The sequence below is a fragment of the Austrofundulus limnaeus genome, unplaced genomic scaffold (genome assembly GCF_001266775.1).
Source record: "Austrofundulus limnaeus strain Quisiro unplaced genomic scaffold, Austrofundulus_limnaeus-1.0 Scaffold186, whole genome shotgun sequence".
NCBI lineage: Eukaryota > Metazoa > Chordata > Actinopteri > Cyprinodontiformes > Rivulidae > Austrofundulus > Austrofundulus limnaeus.
This window is the reverse complement of record NW_013952588.1, coordinates 271,842-277,617: the sequence shown is the minus strand read 5'-3', so window position 1 is coordinate 277,617 and position 5,776 is coordinate 271,842.

Below are 5,776 nucleotides of genomic sequence, written 5' to 3'. Positions count from 1 at the left end.
ATTAACGGTTTTGTTACTTGTGCACAATCTTCCGAAAGATAGGCATATTTATTAATCAATTTTCTAAATGCTTGTAGATTATTTTAGATGTACATCAGTAAATTAAAATACTGTATAAAGAGAAAAGAATTTCAATATTTTAGAAGAAATGGTTTTAGTTTTTGTTAACTACCAGCCAAACCAATAGAATTTTAAAAGAAATTTGGATTAACGGTTTTGTTACTTGTGCACAATCTTCCGAAATATTGACATACACGTACAGGAAATGCACATATAGCTGAACTACAAAGATGTTCCTAACACATGCATCATGTAAGAATGCAACATTTGTGTTCAACAATGTGAACGCAAAACAATTTACATAAAGACGTGGCTTCTCAACTGCTTTACCCAGACCTGAAATAATAACGAACTGAAACCACAGACACCTGTGCAGGTACAACCAGGAACAGGTGCAGGTGGGTGTGGCAGAAACAGAAGCAGGAACAAAGCTGAAACTGAACAGAGACAAACTAACCAGAAATACACAAAGCAGAACACAAACCAGGATAAGTACTAAGCAAAAGTACAGGTCTTGACAGCCCCCAACTGTTATGTTTAAAAAACAAAATAACAGGTGGGCTTCTCCACAGAGTTATTCCTATTTTTGCGCATGCTGTATATACATTTTAGAGTACAAAAAACATAGTTAAAATGTTTAAACTTGATTTTTATGTCAGGTTTTGTGCGATTTGGCTTTAAAGAAGTAGTTTAACTACAATAATCCACCAACCACTATCAATCCTTACAAGCGAACTTCAAACAAAGCCAGGCAGGAGCTGTTCTTGTGGCTGCACGATCTGTACAGGAAGCTCATTTGTGCATGCGGTAAATGATCGTTTTCTGGAATGCAATCGATTTATGAAAAAATACTGAAAATGATTATTTCAATACTACATTATGAAGATGTGTTAAATTATATTTAGAAAACAGTTTTAATATTTTATACATTTTGATTAATAAAATATAGATTTACGATGAGTTCATATTTAATTCTAATACCCTGCAGACTATTTTCTAGACAATCATGTTATAATTCATCTCATCTTTGTTTTATTTATTTCCTGGAAAAAAATCTACATCTGTTGCAAACATTGCCTTTTCTATGAAACATTGCAGGTGATAAAAGACTGAAATCGAATCTATTCGGTCATCAGTCTAGCTAAATGCTACGTGCAATTTTTTTAGTGCATGTGCAAATGAGCTTCCGTGTGCAAAGCTCAGCGATGACGTCAGAAATAGGACGGGGGTTATTTCGTTGGTCTGAATCAGTGATCACAACTTAAATAGTTCAAAGCAACAATACTCAAAATAAATGATAAATATTTGTGTACTTATAGCAAGTGAGTTAGTACATAAAACAGTTCGTTTTAGAGCTACTTAACTCAGTTTATAAAAGTTACTCTATTTAGCAGAAGTGAGTACAAATAACTTGTTTAGTAAGAAACACTATTGGGTTTTACAGTGTGGATAGATTGGTACACCACTGCTTCAACTCGTTTGTTTGAAACTGGGTGGTCTACTGTGTGGGGTGTACAAAGGTTACAGGGGCTCAATGTTGGAAGCAGTTGCAACACCCACGTTTGTCCCTAAAGCTCTGGTCACTCAAAGTAGAACACAGTGAGAGAGGGCTGCCATATTGTTCACTTAGAAATACAGAACTGTAACACCTGTGCCATGTTCTGCACTAAATAACTACTTGCACCACGCTCTACTGACATATGCAGGGTCCTCGTGATGCTAATCAATTTGATTTGATTTTAGAATCATAGTAAAAACAGTGACATGACCAGTCACATTTGCAGTTTCACTATTCTATCCGCACCACTCCATATAGTTGTCCAACATTTTTTTAAAATCTGAGTTATATAATGTTATGGTATAACCTCTGAGAACTGCTTTCACAATTTATGCAAAGCACATTTTGTGAAATTTAATTTATGAAAATGACATTCTATTATAATGGACAACCTTCAGTTTTGTAGTCTCTACTCCTCTGACTTGACTGTATAAGAGTTGTGCCTAATTCATATCTGTCTGCCAGAGTGACAGAGCGGTGAGGCCTTCTACATATTTAAAAAAAAGATAGTGAATTGAACTGAACCAAGACATTACATCATTACGTTAAGTTGTGTATTGGTTTCTGTGAAAAAATGTTTAGAAATAACAAACAGTTTTACAGTGTAAGAAGAACACTGCTGGATTTATGGAAGGATTAGAACTGGCTTTGTGTCGAGAAAGCAATTACAGTGAGCAGACTGGACTGTGTCTCACTCGTAGCCTTATTTTCTGCTCAAGTCTTAAACGCCTATTGATGTTTCACCTCTGATCTCCTAAAAAAACATTTCATCATTGCATGAAAAAACTCCAAATACAATCTCTCTGTACTAGAAACAGCATTGTCTTAGTCTATTGCTTGTTTTCCTCTGTTGACTCTGACGTGCTGAGATCTTAAAACTCATTAAGACAGCAAATTGCTCTGAGTCAATCAAAAGTGATGCACATAATCGTGTCGTTATGCTGCTGCGAGCTGAGCCTCTGATGCTGTTACTTCATCTGGTTTTAGAGGCTGATTAAGGCTGCAGAAAGGTTGCTTTGCACGAAGCAGGGATAACAAGAGGCTTTTTTTTCCCCCACAAGGCAAGCTGCTTCACCAAAGACACTTGAGTGTGGTTGCTCGTTGTTCCTGGAGGGAATGAAACACGCTGACCATGAACAGCATAAAACTGAGGTTTGGTCCCACATTCAGCAGCTGCTTGAGGGTGGAGACAAGGAGGTAAGGACAGGTGGAAGAAGGGCGAGCAAGGAAACAGAGGAAGGTTTGACATCAAAAGACACAGAAAAGGAAAATGCATGTTGTTGTGGAGGTTGTAATAAAAATAACATAAACTTTGACTAAGTAAAATCTTTAAACTCTAGAGCTTTACATTACAGTAATCATGCCATTACACCAGACACCATTACAGGATACATTAGCATGTATCTTTATTTTCTTTAACGCAGTCTCGTGTCCTTTTATGTCACAGTAGCTGAGCGGCACCATCTAGTGACAAAAAGTAATAAAAGCAGCTAAAAAACAATGCAATCACTGTGCAGACCTAAGAACACAATGCATACCATCCAACACCCTTTATGCCATTGTATTAAACTAAAAATCATCTTATGATGAAAGGGGGTGGAGTTAAAGCTGTTTAGGTCAAACCATGAAAATAACATTTTGCATAAATTTATGTGATATGATATCTCGTGTGATCTATTACGCCTCTCCTGTATTGTCACGTCTCGGTGCAGGTGTGTCTCCAAGTGAGTTTGTCCCTTTTTCTGTAGGTAGATCATCATCAGGTAGCTTCACCCAGTGTGGTCTTTGTAATTAGACTTCATTTCTTAAAGAGATCCACCATCAGTAGTAGTATTAGACTTTATTTGATAAATATACATTTTAACTGTAAAATAAAGACTGTAACCGTTTAGTTTTGTAAATTTTTAAAAATACATTTTAACACGGATGGAGCCATTTTATTTATACACAAAGCATTCTGGGTAAATGATGACATGGATAGGTCCTCGGTGTGAGCGAGCTATATCCACCCTGAAGGTTAATCCTGGACAATATCTGACGATCGACTCTTTTAAATAAAACCAGAGAGCGTTGACAGAGAGGAGAAAGTAGAAATGACTCAGCCTGTAACTGAAAATATAGATGGAGGACAACAGAGCTGCTTCATGGAAGAAGAACCTCAGCTTAGCCTGTTAGCCTTTGCACTAGCRYCAACRCTATATTGCCTTATATGTATTAGCTCGGTGCTAGCGCAACAAACTAACAAGCTAAACTGAGGTCCTCCATCTATATTTTCAGTTGCAGGCTGAGTCATTTTTGCATTCCCCTCTCTGTCATGTGGATGGAGGACCTCAGTGACGAGAGAATGTGTAGCGCTGAGCTAATACATATATATGGTGATAGCGTCGGGCTAATGCTAAAGCTAACAGGCTAAGCTGAGGTTCTTCTTCCATGAAGCAGCTCTCTTGTCCTCCATCCATATTTTCAGTTACAGGCTGAGTCATTTCTACTTTCTCCTCTCTGTCAACACTCTCTGGTTTTATTTAAAAGAGTCGATCGTCAGATATTGTCCAAGATTAACCTTCAGGGTGGATATAGCTCGCTAGCAGCTTCGCACCGAGGACCTATCCACGTCATCATTTACCCAGAATGCTTTGCACGTAAATAAATGGCTCCATCTGTGTAATTTATTTTTTAAACTTTAAGTTTAAAAACTATAAAAACTAAACAGCCCACAGTATTTTTACAGTCTTTATTTTACAATTAAAATATATGATTGTCAAATAAAGTCTAATGTTACAACTAATCGTGGATCCCTTTAAAATTTGTCAGCTCTGTATATTATTGCATGTGCAACTGTATGGAGCCGGTTTGTCTGAATCCTTCTGGTATTTGCTCTTTTCAGCCTGCTCCATCAAGCTCAAGCTGTACGCGCTCCTCCACTAAAATAGAAAAAAAAAATGTTTGCGGCTCCCTCCAGAAGGAGTTGACAGGTTCTTTACTCAGTCAATCTACCAGCGGTGGTCTGTTGACATCAACATCAATTGCGTGCTTTACTCAGTTACACCCGCCTGGGACCACAGCTGGGGTGGATCCAAAAACTGTGGAGGAACTGGAAATGAAGACACATTTGGCCGAGCCTGAATCGATGTGAAGCTCTTAAAACCATGTGAGTGAAGAAGGAGCTTTAGCATTTGGAATACTACCACACCAAATTTTAGCTCAATATTTGTAAAATTCACTGAGTTATAGACATTTGTGTGGTTAATAAGGTCAGTTTCCTGTGGACAAGTCTTACTAGAAAGAATACAACTTATCTTAGTATAAAAAGAGATAACAGAAAGTAAGATAAAAAGTCAGAAGTCACTTAAAAAAAATAATAAGAAAGAGAGAGAAAAGAGAAGCAACCAACCATAACGAGACCCACCTGCACATGTGTCTCATGTTCTCACAGGGCGCTGTGCATCACTAACCTGCAGGGTCAGGGGTGTCTCTCTGTGCTACACAGCTGTTCTACAGGCTGTAATCAAGCCTTTTTCACTCTAATTGGACTTCAGATGTGAAATACACGACTGGTGCCGATTCTTCTGTCAGCCAGCAGAACGGAGGAGGCATGTGAGCTGAAGGAGGCTGAGCCACCAATCAGCAGCTGGGAACACGCTAAAACAAATACAAGATAGTGAAAGACAAAGGCTGTCAGCGTCAGTGACTAAAAGTTCAGGAAATCAAGAAAACTTTGCAAAAATAATGCAAATTATATTCAAATACGCTCTGAGACATGTTGCCTTATTATAGAGTGGAATATTTATGAGGAAGAATTGATTCAGAGAAATCCAATGTAGAGGACTATAATGACATATTTACACTTTTATTAAAAAGGGCTGAATGCTCTGAAGTTTTTGCATTGAGGTGTAGGATAAATTTAAATGTAAGGTGAGAGCAGTAAAATTTTTGTGGTCCAGTTCTGGCCAGAGCCGGCTCTTGGCATAGGCGAACTAGGCGGTCGACTAGAACGCCATCTGCTGGAGGGGGTGCCAAACTGCAGAAGAAAAAAGTAATTATTTGTAATCCCTGGTTGTAACTCTGCTCAGCGCCCCTTTCAATTAGCTTTGTCTTAAAAAAACGATAATGAAGTATTACATGGAAAAAACTACTCCTCTACCCATAAAACATCCCCCC